The sequence below is a fragment of the Neopelma chrysocephalum genome, unplaced genomic scaffold, assembly GCF_003984885.1.
Source record: "Neopelma chrysocephalum unplaced genomic scaffold, ASM398488v2 Primary Assembly neopelma1_88, whole genome shotgun sequence".
NCBI lineage: Eukaryota > Metazoa > Chordata > Aves > Passeriformes > Pipridae > Neopelma > Neopelma chrysocephalum.
The window spans coordinates 2,373,228-2,388,466 of record NW_020897750.1 but is presented as its reverse complement, the minus strand read 5'-3'; the positions used below and the strand labels follow the sequence as shown (position 1 = coordinate 2,388,466).

The 15,239-nt window shown below is 38.6% G+C and overlaps 1 protein-coding gene across 1 annotated transcript in view; it reads right to left on the bottom strand.

The window, feature by feature from the left end:
- TTC29 (tetratricopeptide repeat domain 29) overlaps positions 1-15,239 on the bottom strand; it is a 381,566-nt gene that overhangs the window by 273,012 nt on the left and 93,315 nt on the right. The window contains exon 3 of the mRNA XM_027692737.1: positions 5,451-5,521. The gene's annotated coding sequence lies outside the window, so the exon portion shown is untranslated. The remainder of the gene's footprint in view (positions 1-5,450; positions 5,522-15,239) is intronic.

Sequence of the window (15,239 nt, the reverse complement as noted above, 5' to 3'; positions counted from 1 at the left end):
CTAATCTGAGTATCAGACTGAGCAGACACCAGTTAATCTCCTCTAACTGGGTTCCTGGGCTAGATGCTGGAGATAGCAGAGCAAGTAATGCAACCCTCCTGCCACCCTCACAAAAGCAGGAACACAGCTGTCCAGCACAGTGCACTTACCAGGATGGTTTTGGCTAAGGAAGAAACAAGACCAGCAGGAGATGGATAAGACTTAGTGGATATACCAGAAGTCACTCATGGACTGCCCATATAGGATCCTTTGGCTCAGCTTGGCACTGACAGTGATGAATTCCCTTCAAACATTACACTCACTTCTGCACACACTCACTTGTACTGTCCCTCCACACTTCAAATGTACTTCAAAAAGCCTTTTATTTTGAAATACAACTGATAAGTGACAAAAACAACTCCTGGTGTACACTGGTGTCAAGCAGGATCATGCAAACCCACAGACACAACCTTGGTTCCCAACCACAGACTTGCATTTAACAGTTCCAGGAGCAAACATCAAATGGACACTGTACATGCTCCCTGTCTCTCACTGTAACTTTTTAAGCATCATGAAGGAGCTATCTCAGCAAGTATGGCCTCACCTCTAGAGCACATTCCTTTCATCAGTCCACAAGTGCTTGGGCTTTGCAGCCAACAGAGTAAAGGTCGTTCCTCTGCTTTCATTCCAGTGTAATATTTTGTGTGCTGTTTGTTGCTATGTATCTGGGCACAGCAACACAGCCCCACTCCCACACATTGATAACAGCTTTTGCAACTCCCAGATTCTGCACGTTTCATCTTAGTCACCAGTTAGAAACAAAAGCAGGACCCTAGGACAGTATAACACACAGTGTTTATTACTGCATGTCCCCTCTGAATTTCAGTAGTCTTTATACTGTAACGTAAGGAATATACAGTAAAACCAACCCGACAACTTCAAATTGCAGCCTGTGTACATCTGAAATAGTGACAGACCACACCATTGAGTTCTGCTGAGTCTGGTACTGCTTTAAATAGTACACATCAATAGAGGTAGGTCTCACTGCCAGTGGAGAGTTAAGACTGGTTTGAATCCAACGCATAGCATTAATTTTACTGGTATCCAGTGATAACATAATTTTTTTTTTAATGATGGAAGATAAATAACAACCTTATGAGATTAGGAATAGAGAAATGGTGAATGACAAAATTAGCTTTTAAAGCATTGTTACCTCTGACACTCAGGGATCCATTTTTGAATACTATTTTTCATCCTATGATCTGAGGCCGGCAGAGTATTGGCAAGAACCCTATGCTGCCTTGTATGGTATTTCAGCCATAAATTGAGGCCCTAGAACAATGATTTACAAACAATCTTAATCCTGTGGAAAGTGGTATGATCTGAACAGGGAGGGGAAAAAAAAGCACATCGTGGCCCTGAAGAAGGAATGGCTCAGTGAATGGATATAGAGAAACTGGTGGGTGATCTAAGATTTGAACTTTATGACAGGAAGTTTCATGTCAGGCATAGGATCTCTACTATAGCAGAAATAGGACAGTGAAGAGAATACAAGGGACTGTTTCACATGGACTTAGAGGGTAAGAAATATCTTGTAAGAAGGAAAACAAGAAAGGAACCACATTAGAAAAGAAGAGGAGAGAGCAGAAAAGATGCAGGAAAAGGCAGAAGTCTATAAAAATCACACCGAGCTTGGGCTTTGGCCCAGAAAACAGATTAATAGGTCTCAAACTGAACAGGTTCTTCAAGCATAGGAGAGCAGAAATCTGTTTAGCCACCTTCTGTAGGCAAGAACACTACTGTAATAAGGTACTGACTGTCTTATTGATAAGGCTATTTGTGAAATAAAATGCTTTTTCTCAATTTTCTCTGGATGAGCATTTAGAATCACAGAAATTTTCACTTACTGGAGACCATAATCCTTTGCAAGACTTTGTGCATTCTTCCCTTATGCACTTCTAGGTTGGTTTTGAACAACTGAAGAGCCTCATTTCTAACTTGAGAGTTTCCTGCTCAACCCCATTGTTCATACTACTACTGGGATTTTTCCCCCCTAATTACATTGCCTGAAGTTTTCCTTTAGGTCATATATTCTTTGTTTCCTGTCCAAAATGAATTATAATTCATCACAGCTACTGGCATATTTGTGCAGCAGTTGGCCTTCGCTCTTTTTTTCTGTTGGACAAGCTGCAGGAACAGTTGTCTTGGAATCATATTTATTAAAATTGTATAATGGAAGTAATTTGCATTCCTATTATGTCTACCATTGGGCTGATCCAGCAACAGACCCTCTAGGAACTGGTGAGTTCTTTAAACCCTCCCTGAGGTCACGTGGATTTGCAGAGACCCCTTGTCTCATACAAAAGAAGTCAAGGATCTGGCAAAACCAATAACTTTCTCTCAGCCCAAAAGCCATAAGAAAACATAGTTCTATAACCTACTCAATTCATTCAAGCTAATCCAACAGGGAATGCTGTGGGCTGTCATTTATAATTTGGTTTCTTTTCCAGAATATGCAAACATGTCAACTGAACAGAAGTAGATGTGCCATAGAGAGGTTGACAGTATTTGTGTTTGTACTGGTATAGGGTAACAGAGCTAAAAAGCATAATTAAAAAAAAAATAAAATCTCCAATGCCACATTTCTAGTACAATAATCCTATTAGACTGCTTAGACCCAATTAGGACAGGTTCCAAACATGGCAAATGGAGGATAAAATTCATAATATACTTGCACTAAGTTTAGGACAACGTGCCCCATTTGAGACAAAATACACCTTCTTATCACCTACACTGGCAAATTTCTTGCAGTACCTGAAGCACATTGCTGGCCCAAAGCAGTTTCCCTCCTCACAGCTCTATTATATTCAGAGGAGAAGGTATTAGTTTAAATTTAAATACTTGGGTCAAATGTTCACATTAATGAGTTTTAAATTTCCAGAATAGGCATGATGAGATGGTTAAGAACTTTCACAGGTGCTGTACCTCCCATCTAAGCCATTCCAACAAAGGCTCTCTGCACAAGCCCACGTGAGGAGAGTTTATGGTCAGCAGAATCTCACCTTGAAGAGCTGAGATTCAGCAGCATCAGTAACGAAATCCATACTATGGGTGTCCCCTTCCTGCCCAATAGTCTGTGCCTGCAACATCAGATACGCTGAACCTTCTACTTCCTCTTTCTTTCTTCTTTATATCATCCAATAATCTCTTTCTTGATTACAGCTGGGATAGGGTTAATCTTCTTAGCAGCTGCTACAGTGATGCGGGTTTGGATTTAGTATGAGAATAATGTTGACTGTATGCTGATGTTTTGGTAGTTGCTGAGTAGTGCTCACCCAAAGTCAAGTATTTTTCATGCTCTGGCCGTGAGGAAGTGCACAGGAAAGTGGGAGGGACTGTGGCCAGGACAGCTGATCCAAATTGGCCAGAGGGATATTCCATACCATAGAGTGTCATGCCCAGTATATGAACCAGGGAAGTGCCAATTGTTGCTCAGGGATGGGCTGAGCATTGGTCAGTGGGTGGTGAGCAATTTTATTGTGCATCACTTCTTTTTCTTGAGTTTTATTCCTCTCTCCTTTCGTTATCTCCCTTTTCCCTACAATTATTATATTTTACGTTATTTAAATTATTAAACTGTTCTTATCTCAACCCACAAGTTTCACCTTTTTTCTGATTCTTCTTCCCATCCCACCAGGGGACTGGGAGTGAGCAAGAGGCTGTGTGGAACTTAGCTAACAGCTAAGTCATAAATCCATGACTTTTCCCTCCCATTTTCAAACACCATTCACTCAAATATGTTCTAGCTACTTACTGGTTATTCCAGACAACCAGGAAAAAAATGAACAAAAGCTTACCAAGTGGAATCTATTGGCCTGGCCAACGTGCAAGAGAATTCAAGACCTAGAAAACAGACAATAGTTCTGTGCTTCACTGAAATCTTAAAATGAAATTTGGTCACCCGTAGCATAAAAAGGGGAAGGGCACATTTTCCATAAAGATGTTTTTATAAAGGACAATTTTATCAGATCTCTGTGGATCATCTTTGATTGGTCTGCCATTGAAATAGTAAGTTGAACATTAACTCTGCTCATGTTTAATAAAGCCGTAAAAGCAAAAGCTTTAAGAGATTCATATGCAAGCAAATTTTTAATTTCTTAATGGCCTTTCCCAAGATATATTTATTCTGAGCAAGTTATTGCAGGGGTAAAGCTTTCCTAAAAGCATCACTGAGGTTTCAGAGGAAAGGTAACAGCACAGCATTTATGACAGCAAGAGCTAAAGCATTGAAACTGTAGTAGAAAAAAAGTTTACAATTTGTACAGTAGGAAAACATTGTTCTGAATAAACAATACAAAAATCCCAAGTGGTACAAAAACACATTATTGAAGAAAACACGAGATCTGTTACCAATAAAGTAGAGAACACTGAAAAAGCACAGCTGTTGTTGGAAATTCATAGTATGTTGAAAGTTAATGATCAAGAGCTCAATAATTTATATATAAGGGATAATTAATATTAATTGGCAATTAATTGACATAAAATTATAATTATACAATAGATTCATTAAAGCAAATAATTGAATAATTAAATACTCTATTAAATTAATTAATTCTAAATTAATTGATTCATTAATAAGTAGTTTAAAAACAACACTAGCCTGAGTAACAAAATCCAGTAAGTTTTGAGTTCAACAAGTATTAAAAGCTGCATTTCACTTCCATTCCCATTTCTTCAGGGATACAGTGAAATTCCAGGTGCAACTGATGGATTCTTTAAACTTATTTTTGTTCAGAGAGGCCTCTAAGGTAAGCTGCAGTATGGTGTCAAGATTAATTTGGTGGACCAACACACAACAGTGTGACTCTTTGGTATTGTTGGCTTGCTGTAAATCACAAAGTTATCAAGATTAATGCAGGGGCACAACAGCTATTTGTCCAGGCCCCTTTGTGACATCTGAAACAGCTTAATAATCCTGATTCTGAAAAAGGAAATGAGAGTTGTTGCAACAGAGGAAAAAAAACCCCAAAAATCTGTTAGCATCTTGGTTCAATTCCTGCCTCAAATTTGACATTAATTGCCTGCTAACTCCAAAGGGAAATCTTAATTCTAAAGAATAATGTGCATATTACATCATTCCTATTTACACAAGTGTTTATTGTAAGAATACTCATTCAAGATGAGCTATTTATTTCTTCCTTCTGTTCTTCAGGGACATACATACCCTGAAGAATACTGAATTTACCTATTGATGAAAAAAAACAACTGTCAGAAGCCTCTTAACATTGTTGCTATGCCCTTATATCCCCAGAGTGAAGACAAAAAGGGAGGCAAGTTGCATTTAGCACAGAGTTAGCAAGAACATGGCAGAAAATTTGACAAGCTACCTCTTTTCAGCAGCTCTGTGCTAAGTGTCTGTACACGTACTTTCCCTCTTGCAAGCAAATCTGAGGAAATTTGAGGTTGCTTACCTGGAATTGAAGCAGTATCTTATTCCTATTTTAAATGATCTTTCATCCTTCACACTAATGCTTCTGCTTCTCTCAAAAAAAGGATAAAATATCTTTAAAATAAGTCATCTGCTGTCGTTATAATAACAGGGCATACAAGGAACTGGTATGATTTATTTTTGTGAGATGGCTGGGGACACAATTCTTTGGCAATTGTAAAATAAAAAAAAACAAAACAAAAAAACCCAACAAAACAAAACGTTTGTGTTATTTAAAGAGCACCAGTCTCAAGTAAAAATCAGTCATAAGCTTCCATCCTGTCTTTTGCCTAGTTGGTATTTTAAAATATGCACTTTAAGTTCAGAGAGGTCACCCGAAGAACGAAAAGATATACTGTCATGGTATCAGACAAAGAAAAAAAATAAGATTCCTGCACTCTAAACCCCTGATCTAATAGAACACAACATCGTATCAGATCCAGAATCCTCTTGGTTTGGCATAAATACCATATATGTACATTCATTTTAATAAACTAAGTCCTTCAGAAACAGAAGTTACTTGCTATGTCTTGCAGTTGGTTTTACCTTGTCTCACTGCTACAGCACTGAATTACTTCACTAAGACAAATCAGCGAGTTTTAGCACTAAAAGGATCACCTGCCCACCTCAGCAAGTGCAGCGACTCAAAAGAACAGTGACACTGAACTTCAGTGCATTACAGTATATTTGAGCAATTTTCTCAAATCCTAGTGGCAAAGATATAAAAAAAGATCTATGAGAAACATAAGCACTAGAAGAAAACTGTCTTGGGCCACAAGAAAGAAGTGACAGCAGAAGATACTTTATTACTTTGTGTATGAAAGTGGCAATTTGATATTTTTGATATTTTACGCCACATTCTAGAGGTTTCCCTTTTGAAAGAATCATAGAATCATAGAATCATAAAATGTTATTTTCTCCCTCTCTGACACAGAAAAGGTAGGTATGACCATCAGGTAAGATATATTTCTGATTGTTTTCCAGGATATGGTATAAGGAGGTGTTCAGTGAAAACATGATTTTGCATAAATTTTTACTAATTAATAATTCTCAGTTTTCATAAAATTAACCAAAACAGGGCTTTGTTCTTTATAAAAGAATCAAAAGGATACAATGAAAGGAAGTTCTTTAGTTTTAGCTCTCATATTTTCAATTATTGCTAAGATTTTGGAAAAAATTCCTTCGTAATTAAACTATAGCTATTAAAGAAACAGGATGTCTTTGTAATAACAGCAACTCTTTTTCATTCACTTGTAACATTCACGAAAAATCCGAAGAGAACTGCTGTTCACCATTTCTCAATTGCAGAAAACAGTCATAACCTGCTTAATCCACAGGATATCATGAAGATAATCACAAATATCTCCATGCTTTTTTTGCAGCAAATCACAACAAGATGTCAATATGATGTTTAAATCAGGGCTGCAAATAAATCCAGTCAATCCTAGCCAAGAGGAAAATGATTTTAAAATATTTGGTGATCTGAAAAGCAAGCTTCATGGTTTTGTGATTTACATGTTCAAGACAATTTGTTCTTCTCAAAGTTATCAGAAAAATATTTTCATGCTGATAGCAAAAATTACCAACTGTTTTATAACAGACATACAGAATGCAGATGGGTCTAACAGAGGTTGTAGAGCTGAGCTTGATACTAGTATTAAATAATTTATCAGTGATTTGAAATCAAATAATTTAAAAATTGGGGAGTTTATATTAATGTTTGTATGTTTAAATTTTCCATGTGTATTTAATTTGCTAAAGCTTCCAGCATCGCCAAAAGACAGCTCCTTCTTAGTAACTATGTCAATAATGTCTAAGTTTGTAAATACAGCAAATAAACTGAAGGGAATGCAGAGAGATTTCCCATTACAGATTACAAGAGTCACAAGATATTTCAAAAAGCCAAAGTAAACAAATAGAATCAATGAAAAAAAATTAGTTCAAAATATTTATTTCTAGATTTTAGCTTAAGTAGGTTCAACGATGGAAACAGAAAGGTAGCATTGTCACATCATCATGCAACAGAACAAAAGAAACCCCAGTCAAGACAGTCCATATGTATTTCTTGCCTTGTCCTAATTTTGTTTTTGCACTGCTAAGTGCAGAACTCCATTTAGCAATGCAAGGAAAATAATCTCAGGTCCTATAACATTTCATCAAAATCTCATTTTCCTCCCCTTCCCTGACCAGCCCCTCATTTCTATCCAGCCATCTCACTTCACATAGCAACTGAATTCACATTGTCTACAAAAGAAAGCAATCTGGTGCCATTACAAATCATGGCACTCGAATGTCTTCTGCCTGGACTAAATTAGGGAGTGCACATTATTAGTGCTCTCAAAAGCCCTCTGTTACCCCTCCTTGAACTCCTCTTCTCTTACAGCATATCCATGATTGTACTACTTTTCCCTCCTCCAGGGTATACGGTGCTATGATAAAACCAAATCTCATTTTCTCTGAGGAAGAAAAATCATGACATCTATCATTCATGGATGAGAAACTCCCTCAGTGGACTGACCTGCCTCCATCTGCTTCAAGTTGGAGAGCAGTCTGTGTCATATCCTATGTGTTCAAAATGAGCCCACATACACCTCAGGGTCTGAGATACCAAAATGAGTAGCCCAAATATCTGGCCTTCAGGGACATTTGCCCCACTTGAGAAAGAGGACACGTGCAAAGGTGTCCTTGTGTTCACATATGCCCACACACAAGCACAGAACAAGCACTTGTGCCCACACACTGTGTAGGGCTTTGCTGTTCCATGGCCAAACACTGCCCTGTGTTTTCCAGCCCATGCCTATTCACACAAAATTCTTTAAAAAATGTTGCCATGTACCACTCCTTAAAAAAAGCCTCTGAATGAAGGTAGGGATTTCCAGTGAGTCCAGAAGATGGGATAACTCTGGATACACGATGAAACTGCTCCACACAAAGAACCGGGTCTGTACAGGCTCACTATTAAATGTTATCCTACAAAAATTCATATAGTTGCAAGCCATACCACTGCAGGAAAAAAGTAATCTTGTCCTTAAAAAGAGCTAGTAAGTAATCTTTTTGCAATGACACCTTTTTTCCCAGCAGTTTGTGAAAATAAAATGTGAGTGATTCAAGCCCTAACACTTACAGGCACCAATGGCTTAATTATTTAACAGTTCCTGGACTGCTGATATTTCCAGCTTGTGGACTTAGTTACAGGCTCAGACCTAGGGAATTGTGTTAGTGAAAACAGATTATTAAATAATGAAATACAGGCTTTGAAAAGCCTCTGAGATGTTTACCTTTAGGAATAAGACCAGCATTAAGAGACTTCTAATAAAATATTGAATGAATTAAGGGACTTCCTTTTTCTGTATGCAGAGGTTACATTTAAATCCCCTTACTGCATAGCAGCCTTAGGCAACACAACCTGACTTGACATTCTGTTGCCTTGAAAGGATGAAGAAGCCAGGTTTTTCTACATGAAAGGCAGGCAGGACTCTTCCTTCTACTCTTTAGCTGTTCTCTAGGCTCCCTAGTTGAGCAGGGCTGTAGCAATAAAATTAAAAACCCTAGAAAGACTTCGCCTGATTTTCACTGGATTTTAAGTGTATGTGTGTTTGTTTTCTAGAATGGAAGCTAACTTTTTTGTGAAGCTCATAACTGAAGCAGCCCTAAGCCATGGCAAACTATACAAGTCTTTGTAAGAGCAAGATGTCCTGGCCATCAGTGAGCACAAAAAAATAAAAAAAAAAAAAAAAAGAGAGACTAAAGGCCTGCAGGGTCATTTGCCTAGTCAGAGAACATTGGTGAAAGTTAAAAAAAAACCCCTCAGGTTGCTACTTTGAGTCTTTCAAAGCTGTCTGAGATCTAATGAAAAAACAAACAAACAAACAAAACAGGACTTCTGAAAATATAATCCTGTAAGTTTGTCCCTTCCAAAAACATTAATCTTCAAAAATCTCTTCAGTGTAAGAAGCACTACAACCTCAGCTTTGTAACACTTTGCCTGAAACCCGACTGTGATCCATTACTGCAAAGGTCACTGATTCTTTCATCATAGTCACATCAAATACCAGAATCACAGAAACACATCTTTTAACATCTTAGCTTCGACTAACCATCCTATTCTCTCCCTGAACCACTATCCCTAAATATTGGCAGCCAGCTCCTGTCACTGCACCTTTTCCTGACACTCAAAGTATTTGGCTGGTGTAGCCATGTGATAAGGTATGAAAGGGTGCATGTACTTTCCCAGGTGCAGGCTGTCAAACACCAACTCTGTTTCCCCACCTCCCCCAGAGCCGTGAAGAGTGAGCCAAGTTTGGCTGGGAAGGCTGGGTAACTGCCTCAGTGATAATGGCTGTGACAGAGGTGACACTGCTGGAATCCTTGGGGTTACCGACACAAAATGTGACTGTCTCATGATAACGCCAACTATTGTGATCCTTGCAAGAACAGCAAGTGCAAAACGATTTGGGTATCTGCAGACAGTTATGGGGCTTTTTCTTCACAAGTCTCCTGCTTCAAAGAATTTGATCTTACTGGGAAGTGCTGCAGAAGGGTCTGTGACCTCTGCAGAAGGTTTCAACTGTAGAAGCTACATAAAGCATCACTGGGAGAGAGGCCCACTCCTTCTTATCTCCTGTACTGCCAGATCCTACACCTCAGCACAGACTCATTTGCTCACTCTTTCTCACTCTTTGCTTGGGATCTGCTCACCTCAGAAAAAAAAAAAGGAAAAGACACACACACACAAAAAAAAGAGTTCTGGCATTTTGTGGGGAAAAAGATGAAGAGTTGATATTTGACACTGAAGGAAGGAGTACAGACTTCCCCCTCTGCCTATTCTTCTCCCACACTAGTGTGGAAAGGCCTGTCATGCTTCCAGGGGAGGATAAGAGACAAAAAAGAAGGAAACAGCAGAATGAGACTGGCCACCCCAGGGTGTGTCATTAAGACTCTGCAGGGTCTTGTGACTCGTGCTGAAAGAAGTAACACAAAAAAAAACAATTGCAGACATTCTGGTGCAGAAATATTCCCTTTGTGCTATTATTTGTTTGCCCTATTGGTTTTAAGCTAGTATTAAGAGGACAAATAAACTGTTTATTGACCCCTAAAACTCACAAATCTTAGCAGAGTAATTATTTTCCTGAAAACTCTTGGTGGCATGCATAAACTGTTCAAAATAATTTAGCCTTCTCTTAAGCCACCTCAGAGAGCAGAAAGCACAGTAAAGTTGTGACTGTCCAAAGCCAAAAGATGGATCCAAAAGGCTGCTTAACATAACTGCATTGACAGTCTCATATCAGGTTGGCTTGCAGAGAAATAAACTCCATGCTCTTAAGCCTGATAGTAACATACTACTCGAAAGAAAGAAAAAGAGGAAGAGAGAGAAGTAACCTCAAATCTAGGATAAAGTGACTTGATACCAAAAAAGGATCAACTCTGCCAATTTTAGTCAGACCTAGCAGCTCATCTGATCAAGATATCAAAAAATAACATGTACTAGTTGAGAATAGCAAAGTTACACCAAAGTTAAGTCATTACTGAATATCACACAATTCTATTAAGCTGCAGAAACACATTTTTCCAGAGTTCTTTTATAGATTATTTTCAATATTTAGTATACTAACAAGTAGTTCCAAACTATTTTCCAAAAATAAAATAATTGCACAATATATTTCTACCACCTCTCCCTAATCAATGTGTAACTGTACTTAACTTTCTTCCCCAGAAGAAAGCGTTACTACTTCTCTCCACAAAAGGTCTACAGCACAGAGAAAAATGCTAAAAACAAAGAGCTCCATGACTGGGTTTTCCTTTTTCTATATCTCAACCTTGCCCACTATGGAGTGGGCAATTCCTCTCATCCTAGTTAATCCTCATCTGCGATAGGGGATCATATCAAAAGGCCTGTATTCTTCACTATGAATAAAAGACAGATAAGTAGCAGAAGCTCAAGGGAGTCACTGCATAAGAGGATACCTCTGTTTCATATTAACACAAAGGAAAGCCATAAAAGACAATAAGAAAAAAAAAATCAGATCCGTTAGGGTCTAGGTATACCTTCAACAAAACTCTGAAATCCAAGACCTGTCAGACTAGTCAGCTTTCATTTTTATGGACATCTTGGTCATGTCTTTTTATGAATCCCTAATCGTCTTTTGTTTTCCCTGTAAGAAGTCATTCCCAATACTTGTTCCTGTACAGTTGCTACTCCCATGACATACTCCCTGTCAGAGTTTGTCTCTGTACTCATCACCTCAGCTGGGATGTAGATTTTTTGGCACAGAATGTGTGACTTACACAAGAGTCATTAATTCTTGATACATCTGCAAAGCTCTTGATCTTAGTCTCAGTCTTTTAAGCAAACTTTTAAAAAAAGGAAGGGGAAAGGCAGGTTGCAACATTGATTTTTTGTCTGTCAGCAACAAAGGAACCAATTGGCAAAACTCTGTGCCACCTCTGCACGACTGTGCAAATGAGGAAAGAGCAGAGAAACTCTCCCTAATTCTATTTCCAAGGGCTACAAAAGTCGGAATTATTATGGATGGAGAATGTCAAGGCTATTTAGGGTCCAGGGCAAGTTTCTAAAACAGACCCTTCTTAATGTTAGATGACACTAAGACACCTACATACTATTCTTCTGGGAAAGCAGTGACATGCCATGGATACCTCTTTTGGGTTATTTGTGCAATTACTTTTTTATAGATACTTCCTTATGGTGCAGCAAAGAATGTATGCTCAAAGAAGATTGACATACATTGATTTCCCTTGCAGCTTGTCCTTGAAGTAAAGATTTTGCTCAAACTCTGTTTAAATCAAACTAAAATGCAACTGTTAACCATTCATAACTGTAAATGCTGATTAAAATGGTTCCCCAGAGGCCAAATCCAATATAACTGTAATTGTTCATGTTTTCTGAGGATCTGGTCCAATGGCTTCCAGAAGCTCCCAGGAAATATCTCAAGTATAAAAACGCAGTACATCCTGTCAGCAGAGCAGAGTATTTCTTCTGCCTAACACAGATCACAGATAAATGCTGAATATAATCTGCCACCAAAGAGCAATTAAAATTGCTTTCCCTTTCCCAGTACATCAGATCACCAGCAATGGGGCAGAACCTATGATGCATTTACCAGAGAAATCCACACATTTAAAGCCCAACAGAAACCTTACCAAACAGACATACAGGAAAGGTTCCATTCATATCCTGTAACTGAAAAAAAAAAAAAAAAAACAAACAAACCCAAACCAAACAAACTTTGATTTAGCAAGTAAAGCATATTTTTCTGAAGGTCTATTTTGTTGTAAAAATATTTTTTTATTTATAAGGCCATTTCAATTGCTCACACAATTTTTTTCTTGGTCAGCTTTTTTTCACCTAAAGGCATGATTTTCCTCTTTTCCTTTTTATGTAATTACAATGTCATAAATACCACTGTGCCGTCCTGAATTAATTTAACATACAAGAGGCACTGTTTCATACTTCACAGCATTTATCTCCAAGAACTGCATACGCAGGAAATGACCTGCAAGTATAATAAACAGATGGTTTTATTTTTATTTTCTTTAATAATCTGGGCAGACTGCTCATATGTCAGAATCACAGTTATGCACAATGAACAATGGTCCAGTGCATCCAGATATGTCTGACAGTTGGGCCAAGACATTCTAGTGCTCTTCACTAAAACCATGACAACTGTTTATTTCAGGCTATGATTGACTGGTTGGTGGAGATTTTCGTCAAATATTTTCAGAGTTTATTCTGTATTAAAATGGCTTGTCTAGTGTCAGCAGATGGTCACAGGAGAGATGAAAAAAACAGGTCTGGATCTGCAGGGGAGACTCTTTCCTATTCTAGGGACTGTGGGATGTGGGTCTGTGTAGATTTCTAAGAAGGAGAGAACCCCAAGGAGCTTGGAAACAAGGTTATTTAAAGTACATGGCTTAAATACTCACCCTTTGCAAAAATCACAGAATGGCTGAGGTTGGAAGGGACTTCTGGAGGTCATCTGATTCAACCCCCCTGCTCAAGTAGGGCCATCTAGAGCCAGTTCCCAGTACCATGTCCATGGCTTATGGGTATCTCCAAGGTGGGAGACTCCACAACCTCCACACTGGTGCTCAGTCACCCTCTCAGTAAACAAGTGTTATCTGCTGTTCAGACCCCATCTCCTGTGTTTCTGTTTGGGCCCACTGACTCTTGTCCCAGCACTGAAAAGAGCCTAGCTCCATCTCCTTTGCAGCCTGCTTTCAGAACTTCTATACGTGGATAACATCCTCTCTAAACCTTCTCCTCTCTGAGCTGAACAGTCCCAGCTCTCTCAGCCTTTCCTCATGTAAGAGTCCCTCAGTGATCTTTAGTGGCCCTTTGTTGGGCTCTCTTCAGTAATTCCATCTCTCCCTCTCCTTCTGGGAAGCTGCACAAAGCACTCCAGGCATGGCCTCACTGGTGCTGAGTAGAGGGGAAGCATCACCACAACTCCTTCTAACGTAGCCCACCAAATAAATACATAATACATACCAAACACATTGTTATGAAGGTTTATAGGACACAGCTGTCACAACAAAATAGGCAGTGTTTTCCACTTTATAACAAAAGTCTGCAGCCAATCTAAGTAGCCTACATTTGATTTCAAGCTGGTGCCAGATGCAGACCCAGAGCGTGACAGTCGTAAGGGACAGGTGGATACCAAGAACAATCCACTCAAAATCTACTCGGGGACCAAGCAGTTACACAAGTGGATGGGACACTTGCACACTTGCTCTATTCCAACATCAGGGAGGAATTGTCCCCTCCAGCATCCCCAAAGAGAAAAATATGGTAGCACAGTGGGAAAGAACAAGAGTATTCTGGAAGTAGGTACTCTATTATTCCCTGAAGTGGGGTAGCTTTGGGCAGCTTTCTACTATACAGAGAAATGAAGTCCTTTCCTTCTTAAGGTGAAATTTGCCCCGAGCTACCCAGGGGCTGATATAGCACTGCACTGGCCTGAATCCAGACTATAAATAACTTGCCTTAGTCTACACCTGAAAACTTCATTAACTATGACCTTTCAAAATAAATTAAGCTTGATTCACCTTGAAACATCCACTTTCTGTTGTCCTAATCATTCTCATAACATTATCACCTTAAAAAAAGAAAATAAGTCATAATATTTAGGAAGCAGATACAAAACAATGAAATTGCATCTTTAAAATATGAGATATTTTTCTCTCTTCTGACTGATTTTTAAGCTGTCTTTATTTTCAGATATTACTGGGCTTTTATTTTGTTCATTTTCTAGTAATCTGCTTGGGAAGTAGTAAATAAAAACGGTAGGTTTCTTAGTAGACATCTCTTCCATAAATAAACCTTGTTTCCTGCTATTTCTTGTGTTTGATTAGTTAGAAATAATTGCTCTCAGACTTCTATGGTCCATTATGGCTCTCTGCTCCCAAGACCTTCCCTTGGCCTGATTTACAAAGGGCAAGAAATTGGCTCTTATACTTGCTGACATGTGGCCGGTGAAATCTGTAGGGAAGACACGTAGTGATGAAGAGCACATTAATCAAAAGATAACAGCAAAATACAACTGTCCCTCTTTACAAGGACAGCTGAACAATTCACACTGATTTTCAAACAGACTGGGTTCTTCTGCTTTTATCAAAGACAGTAAACAGACTTCTTCATAAATATAAATGCAAAGGGCCAGGTTCCACAACACAAGTTTAAATCAGGAGAGACTGTGCTCAAGTCAATGCAGCCAAGCTGGTATATTGGCACGAAAACTAACTAGTAAATAATCTG